Raw genomic sequence first — 27511 nt, forward strand, 5'->3', positions numbered from 1 at the left:
GGATATTAGCATAGCCTCAAAGTTTCTCCCCAAAGGTAGCATTTTTTTGTTTTGTTTTGTTTTGTTTTTTTAAAGAGACAGGGTCTTGCTCTTGCTACCCAGGTCTTGCTACCAGGTCTTGATACCCAGGCTGAGTACAGTGGCACGATCTCAGCTCATGGCATTCTCTGCCTCCTGGGCTCAAGGGATCCTCCTGCCTCAACCTCCTGAGTAACTGGGACTACAGGTGTGCACCACCACACCTGGCTAATTTGTTTTTATTTTATTTTTTTAGAGCTAGCCGGTTTCAAACTCCTGGCCTGGAGTGCCCCAAGATAGCTATTAATTACAAAGGGAAAAGTGTAACTTTAGTGTGGAGAAATCTGACACACAGCAGCTTAACCAAGTGATCTAGGTGAACATTACCAGAAATACGACGCACCAATATCATAGACCCCCACAAAGATGCACTGAGGAGGGCATGCTGCCTGTGTGACATCGTCCTAAATAATGAATAACCTCAATGAGGTCATGAGAAAACATCAGAAAAACCCAAGTTGAAACACACAACAAAATAGCAGAGCAGTCCTCTTCCAAAGTGTCCAGGTCAGGAAAGGCTAGGAAAGATGGAGGAATTGTTCCAGATCGGAGGAGGTTAAGGAGACATGACAATCAAATGCAGTGTGGGATCAAGAATAGACTCTTGGAAGAAAAAAGGACATCAGTGGAAAAACTGGTGAAATGTGATTAATGTCTGTCATTGAGTTAATTGTACTGGGCTATGTGAATTTCCTGGTTTTGATCACTGTGTTACAGTTGTATAAGATGGTAACATAGGGGAAGCTGGATGTAGGGTAGACATGTGGACTCTGTAATCATTTTCACAACTTTTTAATAATTCTCAAATCACTTCAAAATAAAAGTAATCAAGAATTGTGCTAGGAAGCATCCTTTGACAGAAATCTGGCCTCTAGTGACTGTCCCACACACCAGCTTCAGTTACCCAGGCAAGACTGCCAGGATGAGGGAATGTGACGGAACCACTAAATGTCCAGGAGAGAGAAACTCCATCCAGAGCCACTCAGTTCCCGCAGCTCGGCTGACACAGCTACCTGCATCCAGGTTCTGAAGGCCACAATCCTCCCCTTTCCACTTCCCACACTGGTATGGTCTCTTGTTTCTTCAAGGATCAGACAATGCCCCCTCCCAACAAAGCTGGGGATCGTCTTGGAAGGCTTCACTGCAAACTGACATGCAGCTGGGGTCCCACGCCACTGCTTAGAACCCACCCACAGAAACAAAAGAGAATGTTCACTAGCAAACCAACCCAAAACCCTAAATATAACATATTTGAAACCTATACAGCACAGGTAAGTATTTGCCATATGTATATATTTTAAATATGTGTAAATACCCATTACGCATGCCATATACATGTGTGTATGTATTTATTTATTTTAATTTTTAGTTTTTTTTGAGACAGGGTCTCGCAGCAGCCTTGACCTCCACTGGTTCAGGTGACCCTTCCACTTTAGCCCCGGTGTAGCTGGAACTGCAAGTGTGCGCCACCACGCCCAGCTAATTTTTGTATTTTTTGTAGAGACAGGGTCTCACTAAGTTGCCCAGGCTGGTCTCGAGCGCCTGGGCTCAATCAATCCTCCAGCCCCATCCTCTCAAAGTGCTGGGGTTACAGGTGTGAGCCACCACACCTGGCTCATATTTTTTACCAACAGAGAAACCAGTACATTCACATCGTGGGGCAGCGGGGCTGCTCTGAATCTTGATCATGGTGGCAGTTTCACAACTATCTACAACTGTCTGCATTCAAAGAACTGTATACCGGCCAGGCGCTGGGGCTCACGCCTGTAATCCCAGCATTTTGGGAGGCTGAGGCAGGTGCATCACCTGAGGTCAGGAGTTCAAGACCAGCCTGGCTAACATGGTGAAACCCCACCTCTACAAAAATTACAAAAATCAGTCAGGTATGATGGCGGGTACCTGTAATCCCAGCTATTCGAGAGGCTGAGGCGGGAGAATCACTTGAACCTGGGAGGCGGAGACTGCAGTGAGCTGAGATGGCGCTACCGCACTCCAGTGTGGGTGACAGGGTGAGACTCCACCTCAAAAAAAAAACCAAAAAAAACCGAGGCTGAGGCAGGCGGATCACCTGAGGTCGGGAGTTCGAAACCAACCTGACCAACATGGAGAAACCCCATCTCTACTAAAAATACAAAATGAGCCAGGCATTGTGGCAAATGTCTGTAGTCCTAGCTACTTGGGAGGCTGAGGCAGAAGAATCGCTTGAACCCAGGAGGCAGAGGTTGCAGTGAGCCAAGATCGCACCGTTGCAATCCAGCCTGGGCAACAAAAGCGAAACTCCATCTCAAAACAAAACAAAACAAAACAAAGAACTGTACACCAAAGAGAGAGTTTTACTCTATGTAAGGTTTAAAAATTGAATGAAAAAGTAAAGAAAAAAATAAAAGTATATGAAATGTATGATACACTGAGGTACGCTCATGAGCAAAGATCTTCAAAACATACTATTATTGGGGATGGTGGAAGCAAGCCAAGAAGCACCACATAGCATGGTTCCTTTTTCTTATACAGTGAACCAAAATAAGTGTGTACATGTGCACGTAGGAAAGTTTGTGTACAGGAAAAGGTCTGGCAGGGCACCCAGCCAGTGACTGACAGTAATTACCTCTGGGATAGATGTTAGGCTTGCGGGTGATGGGAAGAACAGTGAAGCAAACTTTCATTTTTCCCTTGATACTTTTTTTTTTGTAATTAAAAAAAAAAAAAAGATGCTTATGTGTATGAGCTGTAAAGTTCTAAGCAAACCAGCAGCCACACCGTACTCACCGTTAGTACCTTCTAGACACTAGAACTCTTGGATGGTCCCAGGAGAGCCGACGTCAGAGACTGTGCATCTACATGGAGGAAAAAGAAGAGGTTAGGTCTCTGGCCAACTTAAGCCTTCCTGCTGCAATACCCAGCTGTCAATCACATACTCACTCTTTCAACAAGTATTTACTGAACATGGTTGAGTGTAATCCCAGCACTCTGGGAGGCCGAGGCGGGTGGATCACTTGAGGCCAGGAGTTCAAGATCAGCCTGGCCAATGTGGCAAAACCCTATCTCTACTAAAAATACAAAAAATTAGCCAGGCATGGCGGTGGACACCTGTCATCCCAGGTACTTGGGAGGCTGAGGCAGGAGAATCACTTGAACCTGGGAGAGGAAGGTTACAGTGAGCCGAGACTGTGCCACTGCACTCCAGCCTGGGTGACTGTGCCACTGCACTCCAGCCTTGCTCCAGCAAGACTCTGTCTCAAAAAAAAAAAGAAAGAAAAAAGAAAAAAAAGTATTTACTGAACACCTGCTACGTGCCAGGCACCAGGAATACAACCAGGGTTCTCCAAGACAAAGTGGCTGTCCTCAGGGAGCAGACAGTCTAGTAGGGGAGGAGGACAGTAACAAATACATAACACAAAGTCAGGGAGTGGAGTCTTGATGAAACCTAGCAGGGTGACGCCATAGTGATGAGACTGCGACCTTACACGGAGAGCTCGGAGAAGGCCTCCTGGACGAGGGGACAGAGATGTGAATACATGAGACCACAGACCGTGTGACTACCTGGGAAAGAGCCTTCCAGAGGCGGGAGCAGATGTGGAGCATCTCAGGAGCAGCCAGGAGGCCCGTGGAGCTGGCACGGGGTGCATGAGGGGTGAGCAGTGGCGGAGGGGACAGATGGAGGACTATTCTAAGGACATTTCCTCAGACAACTGTGAGCAGAGGAATGACAGAGAAATTGCACTTGTCCTGGTTTGGAACTTTATGAGTTTACGCCTTTGAATATGTAGTATGCTTGTTTATATTTAAGTGAATATTCCATGGATGAACGAATGTCTCCAGGCGGAGAAAGCACTGTCTGTATTGTTCAGCATCACATTCTGGGCACCGGCAGAGGCTGGGCACTAAGTCAGGAGATGAGATCTGAGAGAGCCTAGAGCTGTCCTACATGTAATGGCCATTCACTAATAACAATCCCTCCCAATGTGCCGGCTCTGTGCTAGCAGACATGCGCTGACTCATTTCACTCTCCCCATCATCCAAGAAGATCCTATTACTACTTCCAAGTTACAAATGAGGAAACTGAGGCACAGAATTCATAAGAGATCCACTAGCGAGGTTGCCCAGTCAGTCAAAAGTATACTAAGCCAGGCACAGTGGTACCTGCCTATAGTCCCAGCTACTGAAGAGGCTGAGATAGGAGGATTATTTGAGCTCAGAAGTTCAAGACCAGCCTGGGCAATATAGCAAAACCCTGTTTCTCTCTTTAAAAAAAAAAAAAAAAAAAAAGTGTACTATATACAGCCAGGATGTGAACCCAGCAACCTGGTCCCAGAGCCTGTTTCTGACCACCTGGCTAGACCACACTGTCACGATGGTCAATGAAGGCAGGGCCAACTGTGGGCTGGCAACACCTCCCTGCCCCACTTCCCCAATACCATAATGTCCAAATGCTACCCAAATATCCATGTCAACCTCAAAGGCGGGTCAGCTCCTCTAGGAATCCTCCCAGGAAGGAAGCCTAGCGAGCAGCTAGTCAATACTCCAGGGTTCAGGAATCGGGACAACTTCAATGATCATTCCCCTGGGGTTCCTGGAGAAGCCCAAGGGGGTTCTTAACCTTTCTCATGCCAGAGACTCCTACTGGCAGCCTGGCGAATTAGTTGCAGACTCCTCAGAATAATTTCTTTTTTTTTTGAGATGGAGTCTTGATCTATTGCCCAGGCTGGAGTGCAGGGGCGCCATCTTGGCTCACTGCAACCTCTGCATCCCCGGCTCAAGCAATTCTGCTTCAGCCTCCCGAGTAGCAGAGTTTACAGGCGTACACCACCACCCCAGGTAATTTTTGTATTTTTAGTAGAGATGGGGTTTTGCCACATTGGCTAGGCTGGTCTCAAACTCTTAGGATCAAGCGATCCGCCCATGTTGGCCTCCCACAGTGCTGGGATTACAGGTGTGAACCACCACGGCTGGCCTATTAATGCTTTTATATTACAAGATCTAGTAGTGAATCCAATAACTACAGTGATTTAGAAATAGGTAGGTGTTTAAATGATATTTTGTGATATTTGCAACACTGTAATGTGATATGGGAATATCTGTGATTTCTAGTAGTGACAAAGTCACAGATACTGTTAATCCAATTGTGGTGTATTGCCCTGTGCATAAAAAAATGTTAATTTCAGTTAGAGGGTAGTGAAAATAGAGATATAATGTTTTTCCCAGCCAACCTCGTGACCCACTAAACTTCCACCCTTCAAAGGTCCCTGGACCCGAGATTAAGAATCCCTCAAGGAGATCTGAGAGTGGGTAAAGGCAGAGCAGGTTCCAAGGGAAAAGAACAACTGGGGAGTGTGGGGCAGATTCAGCTTCGTGAAGTTAGTATGGGAAGGGGTTCCAGGTGTCGGCTGCTTTGACCCCCCCTGCATCCACTTCTTTTCCTCAGTCAACCCCTTGAACCTCACCTTTCCCACTCAGTCCTATGGGACTGACCCCACCCATGGGTTGTGGGTGGGGGTGGGACTGGTCATGTGATCCAGGTCTGGCCAAAAAGCCACTGCACCACCTTCCCTGTTCCAGCTTCAGCGATGGCCCAGGGTGACCCTGCCACCAAAGCCAGGATGATCAGAGCCAGTAAACACCAGCCCCATGATATATGCTGGGACAATGGGGGAAAGAGATGGTTTATTTCCCTTGGAGCTGCTAAGCTGGTTAAATCTACTTGGGGAACTGTTAGGGGCTGCTTCAGAGCCTACCTGAGAATAAAATCAGCACAGAAGAATGCAGAGCCAGGAGGTAAAAGGAAACATGTCCTGGCAGCCTCATGAGGCCCTGGATCCAGCCATGCCTGAAACCATTCCAAGCCGAATCTCCCAGGCCCTGTGTCCATCCACTTCCTTTTATACTTCAGCAAGCTGACCTGAATTTCTCTTTGTTCACACAACCAAATGACTCTCAACTAACACAGGAAGGGCAGAGGCAACTGCTGTTCTTGACGATTCCCATAGCTCCCTACCAGGCCATTTAGCAAAGTACAAAATAAAATTAGAAACAGTCACTATACATAGAAACAGCAAATATGGAAAAACCCGCTTTTAAAACACTCAGAAATGGCCTCTTGGGCCGTTGCTATTGCTAAGCTGGTCTAGGAAGCCCTCACAATGGTGGTTTTCAAGATGCTTGGCAGGGCAGGAGGGAACCAGACGCACCCAGAACATTTTCCTTTATCACTAGACTTCCCATTTTAAAAATTCCTGGGATGATCAGAAAACCCCTGCAATAAAGCTCTTGTAAAATTTTAATAGCCGCCTTTTAAATTGCAACGGAAATTGCTTTCCCGCCACTCTGATTTTTCTCCTTTCTTTCTCTAAAGTGATGCATATGGCTCTATAAAGGCTGATCACCAGCTATGTGCTGTGGCGCCAAGTCTCTCTCAGCCAGGAACCTACTTCCTGCCGACTAGAGGGAGCTGTGGATGCCCGTCGTCCCGCAGTCCCTCATGCAGGAGAGAGGAAGATGCCAAAGAGCCGTGGAAACGGCAGCAAAGGAGGGCTACAGATCCGGGAATCCAGCCAGTACCCTGTGTATCCCAGGGTCCCATTTTCTACCACCTGGGAAGGGACGATGCCCTTCGGTTTGCTTCCACAATGCCAGCACACCCATGGCCATGACCCATTCATCACACAGGTGACACACGGGCCCAGCACTTCACTTCCTACAGGTTTACAGCAAGAACAGAATCCCATGAGAGAATGGAAGAGGGAGAAGCGCCCTGACCCGAATGTCTCCTCCCTCAGCCATAGGGATTGGCTCTGGGAGAGACACGTGATCCAAGCATGGCCAATGAGAGTGGGCCCTGGACATTTTGCTCCAATTTCTTGGGGGAAACAGATGGGCGGTAAGGCAGGAGGACTGCTGAGGACTTCTTTGCCACCTGAGGGTGAGCAGAGGCGGGACAGGAGGAAGGGGCCGAGAATGAAGTTAAACCTGACAAAGGCAGGGTCCGGAAATAAAGAGGGGTAAATTCCTGATGAGAATACCTGAGTACTGACTCCAGTTGGGCCAGCTCTGGGATTTCTCAGGTCCCTGAACCATTAACTTCCCTTTGCAGTTTAAGTCAATTTGACTTGGGGAGGTTCTGTCGCTTACAACAAACTAACAGCACAGGAAGGGACCTGAGAAATCAATACAGCACTCCTTCATGTTTGGGCGAATATGACCCTTCTAAGAAGTTGACGAAACAAAACTGTCATGTCTCTCCAGGAAAAAAAGCACAAAATACTGCCTGTCTCAAAGATGTCAAAGATTTCTGAAGCCCCTGTCCGTAGGAACTAAGTGAAGAATCCTTTGATCTATCTGACTTGTCTGTTCACTTGGTGGAAAAGCAAACTGGGGTCCAAAATGCGTAAATGACTTGTTTGGGGCCCAGGGCCCGCTGGGGGCAGTGCCGGGCTCCCTGAGACCCCCAGGTTTCACCTTAAGCGCCCCTGAGTCCAGTCCTCCGAGGAGACTGCAGAGGGTAAAGAAAGGCTGCAAGTGAGGCTCTAGGCCACCACACCCTCATCTCACCTCTGGCAGCTCCATTTTTTCCTGCTTTATAAAATAGGCCTACAAGGAAGTGTCTGACAAAAGTTCCATAACACCATAATCAACATACTGAAAACCAGTCTTTCACATTACATTTCAGAACACTTACATGTTAATTACCTTGATTTCAACCCTCATGAAACCCTGTGAAGCAGGCATTATCACCATGGCTCCAGGTGAGCTGTTTCTGCTGGGCTGACCAGGTCGCTTCTCTCCTGACCTCAAGGCTGGCTGCAGCACCTGCCCCTTTTTGTTCCTGGACCTGTACTTCCGGGCCTGGGTTTTCTATTCCACTCTCGTATTTCCATCTCAATTCATATGGAAAGGATCATCCGCTCATACCTCTCCACTCTCCTTTACATGGTCCCCCCCGAGGAAGAAGGGCAGGCCAATCTAACAGCCCAGAGATTGTGACTGTTGCCAGCATCTGCTTTTAAGTGGGCAGATTATTAGCCAGCTGGGCCCAGGCCTACCAGCTCTTTTCTCTCTCTGTGTCCAGAGATGGCAGGAGGTTCTCTTCTGTTTCTGACTTGGAGCAGAATAAACACCCTGGGCAGTGTCTACTCAGCCTCTAAGACAGCCTGGCCACAGGCACTCTCTCTTGACCGAGTGGTGATGGGGGGACAGCCAGGCCTTTTTCTTCTGTGCCGCTGTATAAGTGGCTGGTCTGGAAGAACCAAACCCACCGGAGCCTTTGCTGTAAGCTTCACTCTCCTTTCTAGACCGCCAGAGCATCACTGTGGCATCAGGGATTACTCACCTACTAACAAAGTGGTTCAATCATCCTTCATTTAGAGAAGATTCCCATTATACCCATCCCTGTCCTGTCTTTGAAATAATGACTTAGGGAAGTATCTGTTCATTCAGCTGCCTCTAGCCTACATCCCAACAAAGAAAAGCTGGTATGTGAGCAAAGGACTTTGCCTTGGGAAAATCTAGGCCCTCAACAGCCACTGAGATCATCTTGCAATTAATCATGTTTTCTCTTATGACCTACATTCTATTAATAGCACATACTAATGATTTAGCGCTGGTTCTTTTGCTGATTGATGCGGTCTACCAACATGATGAAGGTTGGGTCACTGACTTTAAGGGTCTCTTCCTCATTTCCTTGCCCCCCCGCAACCCTGGCCCCACCACCTCACCCTCTCCAGAAGATAAGCATGCTAGTGTGGTGCTCTGAACACAGAGCTATGAGGAGTTCACTGTGCTGGGGGCCCCATGGTGGTCCCGCCTGCAGCCCAGCCTGAGTAACTTGGTGGCAGAATGGGCTCGCAGACAGACCTCTGCAGATAAGCTGCTCTGGGGAAAAAAAATGCTGTGTGGCCATTCCATGCACAGCAGATTGGCCAAAATGCCAGGCTGACAACACCAAATGTGCTGAAGTTGTGGAGTAAGGGGAACGCTCAGTCACTGCGGGTGGGGGTGGAAATGGGAACAAACATTTTGGGAGAGCAATTTGGCAACTTCTTGTCAAGATGAAGAGAGGGTTACCTCAGTGACAAACTTCATCTACTGACAGGCCCAGAGCTCCCTGCTGAGCCCCCAGACCCATGTGCGGCTGTGCAAATTCTTTCTGGGTTGAAGCACAAGGTTTTCATTTTGACTTTACTACATGCCAGGCACTGTTTTCAGTTGTGTTTTGTTTTTTCGTCTCTCTTTTTGAGATCGGAGTCTCGCTTCCCTGTCGCTTCCACTGGAGGCAGTATGCCATCCTCAGATCACCGTGCTCCCTCACCTCGGTTCACACACCCTTCTCCTGCCTCCTCAGCCTCCCGAAGGCTGGGATCTGCAAAGAACAGTTGCTTTTGTATTTTCAGTAGAGACAGTTTCACCCAAGCAGCCAGGATGGTCTCCCCACCTCCCTGACCTTGTGATTCAAGGTCTGCTTCAGCCTCCCAAAGTGCTGGAATTACAATTTTTCTTCTTAAAGACAGGGTCTCACTCTGTCACCCAGGCTGGAGTGCAGTGGCACAATCAGCTCACTGCAGCCTTGACCTCCTGAGCTCAAGTGATCCTCCCACCTCAGCCTCCCGAGTAGCTGGGACTACTGGTGCATGCCACCATTCCCGGCTCTGTTTTCTGCTCTTTAACTACCAATTCATTTAAACCTCTTAATAACCTGAGAAGTAGGTTGTACTATGATCTCCATTTTTTTCTTTTTATTTTTTTGAGACGGAGTCTCGCTCTGTTGCCCAGGCTGGAGTGCAATGGCGTAATCTTGGCTCACTGCAAGCTCCGCCTCCCAGGTTCAAGCAATTCTCCTGCCTCAGCCTCCCAAGTGGCTGGGACTACAGACGCCCGCCACCACGTCCAGCTAATTTTTTGTATTTTTTAGTAGAGACGGGGTTTCACTGTGTTAGCCAGGATGGTCTCGATCTCCTGACCTCATGATCCGCCCACCTCGGCCTCTCAAAGTGCTGGGATTACAGGTGTGAGCCACCGCACCTGGCCTGATCTCCATTGTTAACAGACCAGAAAACTGAAGTACAGAAAGGTACCTTGCTCAAGATCACACAGCAAGTAGACGGCATAGCCAGGAGGGATTTGAACCCAGTGGGTCTGGCTCTAGAACCACCAACAATGGTGCCTACTAAATGCAACAGCAAAGAATATGAGCTTAGCCTTGAACTCTGTCTCTTTCCACATACAGACATCAATGTCAGATGGGTCAAAGACCTAAATGCCAAAGGAAATATATGAACATGTCTGGAAGACAGCACAGGCGCATATCTTCAGAACCTTGGGGAGGGCAGAGGTTTCTCATTCAGGAACTCTAGAAAAGCATTTCCCCTCTCCTCACAAAAAGGATCGGATTCATACTCGAGGTGCAGTGGCTCATGCCTGTAATCCCGGTACTTTGGGAGGCCGAGACTGGCAGATTGCTTGAGCCCAAGAGTTAGAGACCAGCTTGGGCAACGCAGCGAGACCCCATCCCTATTAAAAAAATAGAAAAATTACCCAGGCGTGGAGGCATATACCTGTAGTCCCAGCTACTTGGGAGGCTGAGGCAGGAAGGTAGGAGGATCACTTGAGCCCAGGAGACCGAGGCTGTAGTGAGCCATGATTGTATCACTCCATCGCAGCCTGGGAGACAGAGCAAGAGTCTGTCTCCAAAAAAAAAAAAAAAAAGGGTCAGACTCATCTACATCTACACAGTCATTTTCCCTTTCGCCAGTCTGCCTTTTCTCCATCTTGGAATGCAGACAGGCAGATGTGACAGCCGGATTTGAGAGAGTCCCCGTGTCCCCAGAAATAGCCTGCCCAGACTAGATGGGCTGAGTTCTCAGGGTCCAACAGCCATCTTAAGGCCATGGTGGCAAGAGGGTCAGTGCAGTGCTGGTGTTGACCTGTCAGCCACTGAACCTGCCAGGCTCTCACTCCGGACATTGTTATGGGACATGAAGGACCACCTATGTGTTAAGGTGACAATGCCACTTGTGAATTCTACTAGCTGTGGCTGAATCATTCCTAACTGAAACACCTGCTGCAGCCTGGGGCCATGTGCTGTGCCACCACCCTGGAGAGTCTGCAGATAGCCACCAACATGGACCTGAAGGGGTCTCAAAAAGACTCAGCTAAAAGCCGGGCGCGGTGGCTCACACCTGTAATCCCAGCACTTTGGGAGGCTGAGGTGGGCAGATCACCGAGGTCAAGAGTTTGAGACCAGCCTGGCCAACATGGCAAAACCCCATCTCTACTAAAAATACAAAAATTAGCTGAGTGTGGTGGCACACACCTGTAGTCCCAGCTACTCGGGAGACTGAGACAGGAGTATTGCTTGGAGGCAGAGGTTGCAGTAAGCCAAGATAGTGCCACTGCACTCCAGCCTGGGCCACAGAGTGAGACTCCATCTCAAAAAAAAAAAAAAAAAAAAAAAAAGACTCAAATCAGAGATGTATTGTGGGACTCAAAGATTTCCACTGAGCATGGCTGATCAGAGGCAGCTAGAATGATGACCTGGTGCCCGAACTAATTATTGGGGACCTGAAGAGAGAACAGCTTCTTTCTCCTTAACACACTACTAAGGGCAGCCGGGGTGACTGTCATTTTAAAGGCCAGGCCCAGTCCGCTGGCACACAGGCACTGTGGTCAGCCGGCCCCAGGCTCACGGGCTGCGGAAATTCTGCATAGCTGTGGATCCTTTTTCTTCCTGTCACCAACCATTTGCTGGATGTGCCAACAGTTAAGCCCCTTCCTGCACTGCTATGAAAACAGCCTGTCAATGTGGTTTCAACTGTTGGGTGCCTTTCCACAAAGCCCTCTCCAGACCCCAGCTAATCAGATGAAAGACAGAACAGTGGTCAATCTACCAAAATAGGTCAGGCTTTATTTTCTAATCCTGTTATTCATAACACATTGAAAGGGAAGAATGAAGGGGAAAAAAATTACTCACAGTGAGAAAGCCTATGTGGTTGCTTACCCTCTCTGTGCCTCAGTTTCCTCATCTCTAAAATGGGGATAACAATAAGGGTGTTGTGAGGATTAAGTAAAAAAGTTACTCCACAAAAATTGTTTAGAACAAAATCTATTATGCACTAAGTATGCATTAAGTGTGAGCTACCATGAGTTTAGTTATTTATATATATATATTTAGAGACAGGGTCTCAATCGGTTGCCCAGGGTGGAGTGCAGTGGTGCAATCATAGAGCTCACTGCAGTCTTGAACTCCCGGGCTTAAGTGATCCTCTCGCCTCAGCCTCCTGAGTAGCTGGAACTACAGGTGTGCATCAGCACACCTGGGTAATGTTTTTAAATTTCTTTTTTGTGCAGATAGGGTCTTACTAAGTGGCCCAGGCTGGTCTCTACCTCCTGACCTCAGGGAATCCTCCTGCCTCAGCCTCACAAAATGCTGAGATTACAGGTATGAGCCACTGCACCTGGCCAGAGCTACCATTATTCTTATTGCTGGTGATGTGGTAAGTTTCTTGAACTGATGCTCCCTGACAAGCCTCAAAATCCCACCCTCTGGTCAACCAGACACACGGAGAAAGTCCCTGCTCTGATTCTGGTCACTTAAGGCTTGAAGGTCCAGGCCAATGGGCAGAAGCTGGCTGTGATGGACCTGGGTACTGTGGGCAGGAAATGAACCAACTCCAGTTGCTAAGTGCCCTTCCCACCCAGCAGCCATTCTTCTCTTTCTTCTCAGGATGCTCAGCCAAGACTACATTTCCCAACCTCCCTTGCAGCCAGCATGGCCAATGCAAGGTAAATATAACCTGTGGGACTTTGAGGAAAATCCTCATCAGAAATGCAAAGCTGGACTATGCTTTTGTGCCTCTCCCTCACCCTATTCCCACCTGGACTCCAGACTCACTAGCTTGACTCCAGCAGTCACACTGGGCCACGAAGGCCCTCTGCTAGGGACGGTGAGCAGAAGGACCCTGTATCAAAGGACTCTGCTTTTCTTGTTGACTGTGAAGCTGCCACACCAGGCATGGACTGCCTATCTCTTGATGTCTTACTCAGGACAGAAACTGCCTTCCACTGAGTTTATACCACTGTTATTTCTGGTGTCTGCTACTGGCAGCCAAATGGGCTTTTCAAATGAGCCGGCAGTCTTGCATAGCAGATGAGTGATGGAACAGTATTTTACACCAAAGAAATCCTTCTAGTAACCTGCCACCATTTAAAGTATCCTCATGCTTTAGGATGCCTTGCTCTCCTCAACACCAGGGAGAAAGCTAGACACAGAACTTCCCAGATACAGAGTGGGGTTATGATCACCTTGCCTTAGGAAGAGGTAAAGTGAGATATATATGAGATCATTCATTCAACAATGGGCACTACCTCACTCTGGACACGGTGTGGGGTAGGATGCTAGGTACGGTGAACAAAGCAGACACAGTCCCCGCCCTCACAAAATGTACCGTCCACACTAGGGGACCAGAGTAAAGAAGTAGGCAAACAGGTACATATATAAGTTCAGTGGTGAGAACCGGAATGAATTTAAGCCCAGAACTAAAGAAAAAGCAGAAGGAAGCTATGTGAAAAGTGGGAGGAAGGATATCCCAGAATGTCCATTAGCTGAAGAATTAACAAAATGTGGCACCTCCATACAATGGAATATTCAGCCATAAAAGGAATGAAGCAAGAATTCGTGACATGGATGGGCCATGAAAACATGATGCTGAGTGAAAGCCGGTCACAAAAGACCATGGATTACACAGTTCCATTTACATGAAATGTCCAGAATGGGCAAATCCATCGAGATAGAAAGGCTATTGATCTGAGGTCAGGAGTTTGAGACCAGCCTGGCCAACATGGTGAAACCCCATCTCTATTAAAAATGCAAAAATTAGCCGGGTGTGGTGGTGGGCGCCTGTAATCTCAGCTAATCAGGAAGCTGAGGTGGGAGAATTGCTTGAACCTGGGAGCTGGAGGCTGCAGTGAGCTGAGATCATGCCACTGCACTCCAGCCTGGGCGACAGAGAGAGACTCAGTCTCAAAAAAAAAAAAAAAAAAAAAAGGGCTGGCATGGTGGTTCATGCCTATAATCCCAGCACTTTGGGAGGCTGAGGCGGTTGGATTACCTGAGGTCAGGAGTTCAAGACCAACCTGACCAACCTGGTGAAACCTTGTCTCTACTAAAAATACAAAAAATTAGCCGGGCATGGTGGCAGACGCCTGTAATCCCAGCTACTTGGGAGACTGAGGCAGGAGAATCACTTGAACCTGGGAGGCAGAGGTTGCGGTGAGCCAAAATTGCACCACTGCACTCTAGCCAAGGCAACAAGAGTGAAACTCCATCTCTTAAAAAAAAAAAAAAAAAAAAGCCAGAGGAGGCAGAAAAAGAAGTCTCTGGTAAGGAGTAGAGTAGAAAACAATTACAAACATGATTGGTATTAACCAAATATATCAATAATCACTTTAAGGCCAGGCGTGGTGCCTCACACCTGTAATCCCAGCACTTTGGGAGGCCAAGGCAAGAGGATCACCTGAGGTCAGGAGTTGTGAGACCAGCCTGGCCAACATGGTGAAACCTCATCTCTACTTAAAATACAAAAGTTAGCTGAGCGTGGGGGCGTGTGCCCGTAATCCCAGCTACTGGGGAGGCTGAGGCAGGAGAACTGCTTGAATCTGGGAGGCAGAGGTTGCAGTGCGCCGAGACTGTGCCACTGAACTCTAGCCTCAGCAACAGAGACTCCATTTAAAAAAAGAAGACATGAATTCACAGTATGTATACATATATATGTGTATGTTTCTGGTTTGAATAAATGGGTAGTTGATGATGTCATCTGCCAATATGGACCACTACCCACCAGCGGATGGCAGAAAAACAGGCACAGGTAAGGATACTGATTATGTTTCGATTCGTATATACAGTCCACTAAAAATAGAGCTGGCCTTAGAAGTGTTTTAAGTCCTAGCATGAAACGCTATTACTCCAAGTCAGGTAAGTTAAAACTGGGGTGGTAACAGAACCCTATCTCCAACTGAGTATTTGTTACTTCATGCAACAAACCCAGATAGTGCTAGCTTTCTGGGTGTGTGACCCCAGTAGTTGTGAGCCCTTCCCTTGGTCTAATGTTCTGTCAACGTCTTGAAATTCTAAATCATTTTGTCTTTGAACTTGTATTTTGTAAGTGAAGTCCGGGGCCAATGGAACATGCATGTGAGCAGAGAAGATCTGAGCCACGTGTGTGCCTGTCACTCCTTGTCACGGCATTCTCATATGGTATTCCGGATCCCCTGTGAGCGCCGGATTCCAGCGGGCCAACGATGCATGCAAGTTCAGCAAGATTGAAAGCAGGTATAAAGTAAGCATATAATCACAGCTACACGGAGTAAGCGGGAAAACTGACAGTTCCCAGAGGCCCCTCCATTAGAGCCAGGAGTTGCTTCGAACACAGCAGAAAGAAGGTGATGAAATATGAAATGCAGAAAGAAACATGAAGACCATGGAGACCTCTCACAATCTTTTTTTTTTTTTTTAACATGGTATTGCTCTGTCACCCAGGCTGGAGGCTGGAGGCTGGAGAGCTGTGACATGATCACAGCTCACTGCAACCTTGACCCCCCAGGCTCAAGTGGTCCTCCCACCACAGCTACCTGAGTAGCTGAGACCACAGGTGCATACCACCATCCCCGGCTAGTTTTTGTATATTTTTTAGAGACAGAGTTTCGCCATGTTCCCCAGGCTGGTCTCAAACTCCTGGGGTCAAGCCGTCTGCCTGCCTCGGCCTCCCAAAGTGTGGAATTACAGGCATGAGCCACCGTACCTGGCAACATTCTTTTTTACTTGCCACACTTCCCCGAATTAGCCAACTAGGTATGCAGAACGATGACATGGAAGGAAAGGGAAAGATACAGCAACCCACAGTTCCTTTTCCTATCATTCCTTCCTTAGTCATCAGTAAGTCAAAGGTAGAATATTGGTAGAATGTACACATGTCAAGATATGAAATGAAAACAGTTTAAGTTGGTTTTGTGCAGCGTTTCCACTATTCTGGTAAGAATGAATGACATATATACGTATAAGCCAGGAAATGCAAGCTGTGTCATTTAGTGATTCCAAAGAGTGAAATGATCTGTTACTTGCATTTAAACCTGGCATGGAGCTGGTGTAGTGACTCATACCTGTAATCCCAGCACTTTGGGAGGCTGAGGCAGAAGGATCGCTTGAGGCCAGGAGTTTTGAGACCAGACTGGGCAACATAGTGAGATCATATGTCAACAAAAAAAGTTTAAAAATTAGCTGGGCCTACTACTAGTGGTGTGCACCTGTAGACCCAGCTGCTTGGGAGGATAACTTGAGCCTGGGGGGTTGAGGCTGAAGTGAGCTATGATTGTACCACTGCACTCCAGCCTAGGCAACAGAGCAAGACCCTCTTATTTAAAAAAAAAAAAAAATTCTGGATATTAGCGCTTTGTCAGATGAGTAGATTGCAAAAATTTTCTTCCATTCTCTAGGTTGCCTGTTCACTCTGATGGTAGTTTCTTTTGCTGTGCAGAAGTTCGTTAGTTTAATTAGATCCCATTTGTTAATTCTGGCTTTTGTTGCCATTGCTTTCGGTGTTTTAGACATGAAGTCCTTGCCCATGCCTATGTCCTGAATGGTATTGCCTAGGTTTTTTATGGTTTTAGGTCTAACATTGAAGTCTTTAATCCATCTTGAATTAATTTTTGTATAAGGTGCAAGGAAGGTATCCAGTTTCAGCTTTCTACATATGGCTAGCCAGTTTTCCCAGCACCATTTATTAAATAGGGAATCCTTTCCCCATTTCTTGTTTTTGTCAGGTTTGCCAGAGATCAGATGGTCGTAGATGTGTGGTATTATTTCTGAGGGCTCTGCTCTGTTCCACTGGTCTATATCTCTGTTTTGGTAACTGTAGCCTTGTAGTAGCCTTGTAGGGCTAATATCCAGAATCTACAAAGAACTCAAACAAACTTACAAGAAAACAACAACCCCATCAAAAAGTGGGTGAAGGATATGAACAGACACTTCTCAAAAGAAGACATTCATGCAGCCAACAGACACATGAAAAAATGCTCATCATCACTGGTCATCAGAGAAATGCAAATCAAAATCACAATGAGATACCATCTCACACCAGTTAGAATGGCGATCATTAAAAAGTTAGGAAACAACAGGTGCTGGAGAGGATGTGGAGAAATAGGAACACTTTTACACTGTTGGTGGGACTGTAAACTAGTTCAATCATGGTGGAAGACAGTGTGGCAATTCCTCAAGGATCTAGAACTAGAAATACCATTTGACCCAGCCATCCTGTTACTGGTATATACCCAAAGGATTATAAGTCATGCTGCTATAAAGACACATGCACACGTATGTTTATTGCGGCACTATTCACAACAGCAAAGACTTGGAACCAACCCAAATGCCCATCAATGATAGACTGGATTAAGAAAATGTGGCACACATACACCATGGAATACAATGCAGCCATAAAAAAGGATGAGTTCATGTCCTTTGTAGGGACATGGATGAAGCCGGAAGCCATCATTCTGAGCAAACTATCGCAAGGACAAAAAACCGAACACCGCATGTTCTCACTCATAGGTGGGAACTGAACAATGAGAATAGTAGGACACAGGAAGGGGAACATCACACACCGGGGCCTGTCATGGGGTGGAGGGCGGCGGGAGGGACAGCATTAGGAGATATGCCTAATGTAAATGATGAGTTAATGGGTGCAGCACACCAACATGGCACATGTATACATATGTAACAAACCTGCATGTTGTGCACATGTACCCTAGAACTTAAAAAAAAAAAGAATGTGGCACGAGAAGCATTTCATTGGGTGACTCTGTGTGTTGAGCTTGGGATGGACGTGAGTTAAGTTGTTACCTGTGCTTTCTGCCCCCCAGAACCTTCAGCTGGAACAGAGCCTGAGACCTGATGTCCTGACTTCAGCATTTCTGTAATTCTTCTGTGCTGGTCTCGTGAGTGGCAGATTTGGTGGTGCTGCATGCTTCACAGCTCACCAAACTCCGCTTAGTTCATCCTACCAAGTGACTGGGAAATTGGTCACACTGCCTGTCATGGTCAGCGAGAAGCGATTCTCACCATAGCTCCTGGCACCCAGGAACAGGCTGGCCTCTCCTAGCCTGACAGAGGCCCAGGTGAGCATTTTCCAGCACGAATGCCATGGGCTCTCCACCCGTGGTCTGGCTGGAGGATGCTCCCAGATAGGCCTCTAATAATACCAGTGGGTGAAGTTCACTCTGAGCACAAGTAAGGATCCTGGCAATGTCTCCCAGGCAGAATGCCGGGCGGAGCAGGCCATGTGACGTGGAAGAGAATGAAGTAGATACCCACTGTCCCCAATAAAATGACAATGCCTTTTGTCGCTGTATTTTACATCAACAGGATCTTATCAAATGTACTTCTCTGAATCTTGCTTTCCCTTAAATACATCACAGAAATGCCTCCAGGCCAGCAATCAGTGCTCTTACCCACTCTTTTTAGCAGCTGATAGGCCAAGAACATAGACGTGCTGCATTTTATTCCATCAGTCCCTGAAAAATGGGCATTCGTTTTATTTCCAGGGTTTGTTTTTTGCTTTGCCACTGCAAACAATGCTGCAATAAATATCCTTTTGTACTTAAGCTATTTGTTTTTTTCTTCTGCACGATAGATTCTCAGGAGTGGCAGTGCTGGGTCAAAGGCTGTTTATGAGAAATTCCATGGTTACATTACGGAATGGTCTCCCAGTGAAGGTCCAGAACTGCACGTATAATATATGCTTGTTTTTGTATTGAGCATCTCTCGAAGAACATATGAGACATGGGTGTCCTCACAGGAAGGGACTGGGAGATCGTAGGTAGGGGAAGAAGACTATTGTATACCTTTTTTGTACCATTTGAATGTTTTATCACATGCATGTACTGGCTCATAAAAAAAAAAAAAAAAAAAAGAGGTTTTTGTGTGTTTTTTTCAGTCCATGCTCTAAAAAGGCTGCAGTGATTCACATGTCCTCCAGCAACTTGGGAGGGTGCTGAGTTGAGCTCATTAATGCTCTATATTTTTCTCCTTCAAGGTCGTTCCTTTTTTTTGGACCTGGTATGAGCTGAAATGTGTCAAATTTTACCTTCTCGTAATCTGTGATACCTCCTATTCTACAGCCCTTGGGTAGGCAGAAGGCGAATTCCCAGAGATGCTAATTTTGACGAGCGGCCTGGCCCAGCACCTGCCAGCAGCACCAGAGAGAAACCCAGGTCAGGGTCGGAGCAGGAGGCAACGGGAGCTTGGAGGTCATGCCGTTTTAAACTCACACTGGCTGAGCTGCCCTCACTGGCTGAGAGGACTAGAGTCCACCAGATGCCCAAAGTCCCTCAGAAAGGGCAAAGGAGGCCTGCAGCACTGGCCACTGCCTGTGGGACCTGCACTCTCAAGAACAAGGCCAGAAACAAGAAACAGAAGGGAATAGGGGACAAAGAAGGTGGAAGAATCAAGTTCATACAAACAAGAGGCCTCTCGTTCAGTTCCTGCAGGGCCAGGCTCCTTGCGAGGCTGGCCCAGAACCAAAGGCCATGCCAGTCACTTCTTTCAATCCCCAGGAAAACAAAGCTGACCTAAATGCAGACAGCAAAAGGGCCCCGAGAATGGCAGGCAATCCAACATGATGCATCTGCTGCTGCAACATTAGCTGAAACTCTGGACTCACCTGGGGAGGGGAGAGGACGGGAGGAGAATGGCCTTGGCCAGATGAGAAAGCAGCTCTGGATAAGATGGGGGTGGAGGACATGAAAGAATCTCAAAATGGGCAGCAACTGCACACACTTCAGGTGGTGGATTGAGGTTGGATGCTGCTGTTCCACAGCCCAGGAGACAACTCTGTCCCTCACCCCACGCTTTGGCCTGAGCTGGGCTGGGAGCAGAGGAGGCTCCCTGTATAGCACCACAGCAGGGCCCCAGCCTTTACTCAGGCCCTAGTATTTCCTCAGATGCTTCCCTCCACGTGAAATGCCCTTCCCCTCCATCCCTTAAGACTCATGGTAGCTCACCCTTGTAATCCCAGCGCTTTGGGACACTGAGGTGGGAGGAACGCTTGAGGTCAGGAGATGGGGATCAGCCTGGGCAACATAGCGAGACCCCATCTCTACAAAAAATAAAAAATAAAAAAATCAGCCAGGCGTGGAGGCGTGCACCTGTGGTCCCAGCTATCCAGGAGGCTGAGGTTGCTTGAGCCGGGAGCCAGAAAGGTCGAGGCTGCAGTGAGCCAAGATCACACCACTGCACTCCAGCCTGGGTGACAGAGCAAGATCCTGTCTCAAAAAAAAAAAAAGGGACACAACCCAGCAAGGATGTGCGTTCATGCATGTTGGGAGACACGGGAGACAACCTGTGTGTTTGTCAGCAGGGATCCAGCAATGATGCAGACACATGGGAGAATCCTTCCTGTCCCTCCTTCCCTCATCCTCCACAGCAAGTCCATCAGCAAACCCTGTTGCCACTAACTCCAAAATACGTCCTGAATTCATTTCCTTTCTTCCTCCTTCCCAGGCCAAGCCACTACCATCATCTTTCATCTTAACAACTGCATGAGATCCCTCTCTGGCCTCCCCAGGCCACGTTTGCCTTCCTAGATTCTATTCTCCATCCACAGCCAGAGGGATTACATCAAACAGGGATCACCTCCAGCTGCTTTCCAGCTTAAAGTTCTTCAACATATCTCGGGCCTCATCATCTTCCCCCATCATCCAAATGCTCCCACCACACTGGCTGCCTTGACTTTCCAATTTTATTCCTGCCCCAGGGCCTTTGCACATGTGGCTCTAGCTATTCTCAAGGCAAGCTTCCTCAGGGAAGCATTCCCTGACCACCCAGATCAGGGGACCCCTACTTCAATCTAGTTTTATTCCTTACAGAGCAGTAAGCACGACCGCTGTTTTTCTTTTTTCAACACAGGGTCTCACTCCACTGTTCAGGCTGGAGTGAAGTGGTGCAGTCATGGCTCACCGGACCTCCTGGGCTCATGATTCTCCCACCTTAGCCTCCCAAGTAGCTGGGGGCACGTCACCATCCCTGGTTAATTTTTGTTATTTTTTGTAGAGATAGGGTTTCACTATGTTGCCCAGGCTGGTCTTGAACTCCTGGGCTCAAGCGATCCTCCCACCTCGGCCTCCCAAGGTGTTGGGATTACAGGTGTGAGTCACTAGACCAAGCCCACTGATTTCTTTATTATGTCTTGCTGCTGAATACATGAACTCTATGAGTACAGGGCTCTCACCTTGTTCCCAATGGATACCTAGACCGTGCAACAGTGCTGCCACTCACAAGAGAGTATCTGCTAAATAAATGTTCTAGCAGCTCTGAGAAAAAATAAGATATATCTGCACACATCCATGTCTTCTCAGTGAATAAAGTAACAAACTGTGTAAGGAGAGATGTTTCTATGTGCATAGAAAGAGACCGTGTTTGTTGGTCATTACCATGAGTTGTACCCTGGGTTCAGCACAATCTTGATGAATACTCATGACCATCCTTGGAAGAACGTTCTGTTATTATTACTCCTATATTACAGGGGAGGAAATGAGGCTCAGAGTCACTTACCCAAGGTCACACAGTGGGTAACTGTAGAGTCAAGGCTCTATCCAGGCAGCCTGGCTAGAGTGTGCATGTTCTTTGTTGTTGTTGTTGTTGTTTTGTTTTGTTTTTTAGACGAAGTTTCGCTCTTGTTGCCCAGGCTGGAGTGCAATGGCGCAATCTCGGCTCACTGCAACCTCTGCCTCCTGGATTAAAGCGATTCTCCTGCCTCAGCCTCCCGAGTCGCTGGGATTACAGGGCGCCCGCCACCACGCCCAGCTAATTTTGTTATTTTTAGTAGAGATAGGGTTTCGCCATATTGGCCAGGCTGGTCTTGAACTCCTGATCTCAGGTGATCCACCTGCCTCAGCCTCCCAAAGTGCTGGGATTACAAGCGTGAGCCACCGTGCCCAGACTCTTTTTTTTTTTTTAAGAGACAGGTTCTCGCTCTGTCACCTTGGATGGTGATTTTAGCTTACTGTAGCCTCAAACTCCTGGGCTACAGTGATCCTCCCATTTCAGCCTCCTAAAGTGCTGGGGTTATAAGCATGAGCCAACATGCCCAGCTCATTTAAAAAATGTTTATGTTCAGTAGAGACAGAGTCTCATTATATTGCCCAGGCTGGTCTCAAACTCCTGGGCTCAAGCAATCCTCCGGCCTCGGCTTCCTCAAGTGCTGAGATTACAGGCCTGTGTTCTTAATAGCTCTACTAATAGCAGTTACTGCTGGGAGGGGGTTTGGAGGGAGAGGGCTGGGCAGGGTTATAGACATCAGTATAAGACATAATTAAGAGAGACAGGGAGTGTCAGAGATGAATGGAGAGAGACGGAAACCAATCTCAACGGGAAACAGAAGTTTGATCTCTTGTGTGGCAAACACCTATGAGAAGTAAACAAGCAGAAGGCTCTGCACCAGCCTTCCTCCAATCCACCAAAGCCTCATGCCGGACAGCAGGGCTTGGAGACATGATGAACCATCCATATCACGCCGTCACAGAAAACCAGACCCTGTCCTGCTGGCCACTGGGAAAATCCCCAAAGCAGATGGGGAAGCAGTGTGGCAACGAGGCCAGGGAGCGCCATCTTGGTGGTCAGCTAGAGCCCGAATCAAATCGCAGGTCTGCGGCTTAGCAGCCTGTGACGTGTGGCTGGTTACCAGCCCATTCTGAATCCCAAGCTTCCTCATCAGTAACATGGTGGAAGGAGTAATACCCACCCTCAATAAGGCTGTTGAGAGGGTTAAATGAGGTAACAGCAATGGAACGGCTGGCAAAGTGACTGGCACAGAAGGATCCTCAAAAGCACACTGGCAAAGCTGTTATTACAATGGAAATACTGAAGAAATAAACGACATTCTCAACTCCTCATGTCTGAGGAGGTCTCTTGGGCAAATTGGACTCTGGTAAGATGAAGCATGCAGCCTAAGTGATGGTTCCCTCCAGAAGAGAATGCCTTCACATTGGAAATTTCCTTCTCTCTCTACCTATTCTCCATGGAATAACAGCCCAGAACAGGGCTGGGCGCGGTGGCTCACGCCTGTAATCCCAGCACTTTGGGAGGCCAAGGCAGGTGGATCACAAGGTCAGGAGTTTGAGACCAGCCTAACCAACACCGTGAAACCCCATCTCTACTAAAAATACAAAAATTAGCTGGGTGTGGTGGCAGGCGCCTGTAATCCCAGCTACTTGGGAGGCTGAGGCAGGAGAATTACTTGAACCCAGGAGGTAGAGGTGGCAGTGAGCCGAGATCACGCCACTGCACTCCAGCCTGAGTGACAGAGCGAGACTCCATCTCAAAAACAAACAAAAACAAAAAAACCAAGCCACAACAAGGGTCGTCCAAGCAAGAAGGGGAGACGGACCCCAGACAGCTGAAGAAATTTTGTGGTGCAGGCAAGCCCCTCAGTACTTCACAGGCAGGACCCCGCAGAAGAGACCCAGCTAGTATTCCTAGCTCTCAAGGTGACTTTGTAAAAGGAATGTGGCCAGGCATGGTGGCTCATGCCTGTAATCTCAGCACTTTGGGAGGCTGAGCTGGGGAGACTGCTTGAGGCCAAGAGTTCAAGACCAGCCTGCACAACATAGGGAGACCCTGTCTCTATCAAAAAAATTTTAAAAATTAGCTAGGCCTGGTGGCATGCACCTGTAGTCACAGCTACTCAAGAGGCTGAGGCAGGAGGATTGCTTGGGCCCAGGAGTTCAAGGCTGCAGTGAGCTATGATCCCATCACTGTACTTCTGTCTCTAAGGGGAAAAAAAAGAAAGAAAAAGGAATGGGGGTAAAGGGAGAATTTTAACAGCTTAAAAGGCAGCCTAGCCAGGAGCAGTGGCTCATGTCTGTAATCCCAGCACTTTGGGAAGCCGAGGTGGGTGGATCACCTGAGGTCAGGAGTTCAAGACCAGCCTGACCAATATGGTGAAATTGTGTCTCTACTAAAAATACAAAAAATTAGCTGGGCGTGGTGGTGGGTGCCTGTAGTCCCAGCTGCTAGGGAGGCTGAGACAGGAGAATTGCTTGAACCCAGGAGGCGGAGGTCGCAGTGAGCCGAGATTGCGCCACTGTACTTACTCTAGCCTGGGTAACAGAGCGAGACTCTGTCTCAAAAAATAAAAAGGGCAGCCTAGGGGGATTTCTCGCCTCTTTCCCAGTCAGAACACCAGTGGGCTTTGCAGTTTGTAGAGTCCATGAAAAGAGGGCAAGGCCTCTGGGGGCCTGAGGTCTGCATCTGTAACAGAAGGATAACATTCAGTCTTCAGACACACTCACATTCATTCAGCACACACTCATCAAGCAACTGCTATGGGACAGGCACTGCTCTAGACGTTGGGGATACAGAAAGGAACAAAACAAAGATCCCTGCCTTCGCGGAGCTCACATTCCAAAGAGGATGGTGTAGAAAGCAAACAAACAGAGACCATCAGATCATGATAAACGCCATGAAAAAAAAAAATAAAGCAGGAGACAGTGACAGGGAAGGCATTTTACACAGGCTGCTGAGGAAGGCTGCTCAGAGGTGGTGCCTTAGAGATCTCAATAAAGTAACTAAATCATACATGCACATACGTGCACACACACACAAAGATACTTACACACATACAGCCAAGCACACAGTGCCTGGTATGGAAAATTAAGGTGATCTAATTTGACAGTTAAGAGTGCTCTCTCAGGGTATGCTTAAGTTAAGCAAAAAAAGGTAGAAGAAGAATTAATAGTAATACTAATAATAATAAATAATAAAGAGTGCTCCACGGCTGACCGACACTGGAATTGTCACAAAACCTATATTCTCCTCACATTTTCCAAAATTCCCCCTCCCCTGGGGAATTACAAATATAAGAATTGTTTTTTCCTTTTCTTTTATTTATTTTTTGAGACAGAGTCTCACTTTCGCACTGCACTGGAGTTCAGTGGCGTGATCTCGGCTCACTGCAACCTCCGCCTCCCGGGTTCAAGCGATTCTCCTGCCTCAGTCTCCAGAGTAGCTGGGATTACAGGTGCCGGCCACCACGCCTGGCTAATTTTTGTATTTTTAGTAGAGACAGGGTTTCACCATATTGGCCAGGCTGGTCTTGAACTCCCAAAGTCAAATGATCTGCTCACCTCAGTCTCCCAAAATGCTGGGATTACAGGCATCAGCCACCGTGCCCAGCTAATTTTTGTATTTTTAGTAGAGACAGGGTTTCACCGTGTTGGCCAGGCTGGTCTTGAACTCCTAACCTCAAATGATCTATCTGCCTTGGTCTCCCAAAGTGCTGGGATTATAGGCGTGAGCCACCACGTTCTTTTCATTTTCCTGCTTAGCAGCACACCAGACACTGAAGGCCCCTCCTATCAAGGCCTTACTCTACCTTCCCTGTCGCACAGTATTCCACTGTACAGACACCCGACTGATTCCTCTAGTGCCATATTAAGGCACACACAAGCCATGTCCCCTTTTCGGCTCTGACAAGCACTGCTGTAATGAATAACCTTGGACAAAGATCACTGCTCACACTTGCGAATATGTGTAGGTGAAGCTTCAGGGAGTGGAGCTGCTGGGGTGAAGGGTGGGTGTGTGCCGGGTCATACTCACAGGAATGGCCAGAGTCCCCTCCAAAGCGACAGTTCTGCTTTCCCTCCCACTAGCTCTGGAGAAGCCTGGCTGCCCTCCACGCCACTGCCTGCAGCGTGTGCGCACGCTTTGTGCTCTTGCCCTTCTGAGAGGTGCGAAGTAGTATCTCAGCATGATTTTAATTGGTATTTCTCTTATTATGCCCAGAGTCAGGTATCTTTCCATGTGTCTGAGAGGCCTTTCCTGTTTCTACAGATGCAGCCCGTGTCAGTGTGGGGGACTGTCATCTCCCTGGACAGTATTCTCACGCCAACATTCAAAGCCCTCCTACCTTTCTTGCCCTCTTCCCTCTCTTATGCGCCCCATTCCCTAGAAGGTGAAAGGCATGATGCCCACACCCTGCAAAGCCTGCAAGGTCAAGCATGATTGGCCCTGTCTGCTTCTTGCACCTTCTACTGCTCCATCCCACCTCACCAATGCTGCATCTATGTTCGGGCCTTTCAGTTCTTCCAGACTGGCTCTACCCCAGCTCAGGCTCTTCTCATATACAGTCTCTGACCCCTACCCTGGACTCACCCCTGCCACCACCGCTCCCCTAGACTGGCAAACTTTGACTGATGCTCTCAGCCCCGGCGTCACCTCCCCAACTAGCTACATGATGTCTTGGCACCCAGGATTTTTCCTCCACCATTCCCCGCCTGTTTATCTGGGTGCTTTTATTTTTCTTTGAGACGGTGTCTTACTCTGTCGCCCAGGCTTGAAGCGCAGTGGCGGGATCACAGCCCAACCTCCCAGGCTTAAGTAATTTTCCTGCCTCTGTCTCCCAAGGAGCTGGGACCACAGGTGCGCACCACAATGCCCGGCTAATTTTTGTATTGTTTATAGAGATGGGGTTTCAGCATGTTGTCCAGGCTGGTCTAAAACTTCTGGCCTGAAGCAGTCTGCCGGCCTTAGCCTCCCACAGTGCCGGGATTCCTAGCTAAGTGACAGGCAAGTCACTGTGCTCTGTTTTCCCTTTCTCCTTATGTCACTATTATCCCTTCATTCATTCCCTTTAGCAAAGTTCAGTAAGGTGCATATTTGGTGGAAAGGGTCATACCTGTAACAAAACAGACTTGGTTCCTGCCTTTATGGAGCTGACATTAAGGGGAGGGGAAAGCCCTGATCAGGTCAGATGAATAGCTCAGGGAAGAAGGGTGGGGTGGGCTTTGGAACAGCCCCCTGGGAGTGTGTTGAAGGAGACATCTGAAGGAGGAGTCAACATCGGCCAGGCCAGAAGGGAAGGGGTAGTAGGCAGCACGGCGGGAGGGCCAAGAAAGCAGCCTAGGAGCAAGGCTCAGACATGGTGCATTCAAGGAACACAGACAGGCCCAGCAGCTGGAGCACGGTGCACAGGGACTTACAGGATGAGGCGTGGGCGGGCGGCAGGCAGGGCCCAGAGCATGCAGGGTGTGGGGGGCCACAATGAAGAGCTGGCCTTCCTGTAGAGAGCTGCAATGAGGTTTTAGCGTCACTACGGTCAAGAAGTGTGGCCCAATTGCTGTCCTTTGGCATCCTGCTTAAATGATTCCAGCTTAGAGGTCCTATGAAGATGTTATAGCAGGCACATGGCAGGGGACAGGGGGAGCAATGACCTCATCCCTGCCTGTAGCTGATTGGCTGGGGGGTGGGTGGAGGACACCTGACTCAGCTGAGCCCGTCACAAGAACCCCTTCCTCGGCCCCGGTTAGTCCGGAGGGAGACATCCTCCCCTCCTCGGGTTGTTTTGGACTTGGGCTGAGAGAACATGGGGTGACTCTTTGGGGGCCTGTACTGCAAGGTGTA

At 48.2% G+C, this 27511-nt stretch overlaps 1 protein-coding gene across 4 annotated transcripts in view; it reads right to left on the reverse strand.

The window, feature by feature from the left end:
• The window catches only part of SIPA1L3 (signal induced proliferation associated 1 like 3), a 308537-nt gene that overhangs the window by 183305 nt on the left and 97721 nt on the right, over positions 1 to 27511 (reverse strand). For all 4 annotated transcript variants that reach the window (XM_021931056.2, XM_017952902.3, XM_031659500.1 and 1 more), the window contains exon 2: positions 2845 to 2912. The gene's annotated coding sequence lies outside the window, so the exon portion shown is untranslated. The remainder of the gene's footprint in view (positions 1 to 2844; positions 2913 to 27511) is intronic.

Source organism: Papio anubis, chromosome 20, assembly GCF_008728515.1.
Source record: "Papio anubis isolate 15944 chromosome 20, Panubis1.0, whole genome shotgun sequence".
Classification (NCBI taxonomy): Eukaryota; Metazoa; Chordata; class Mammalia; order Primates; family Cercopithecidae; genus Papio; species Papio anubis.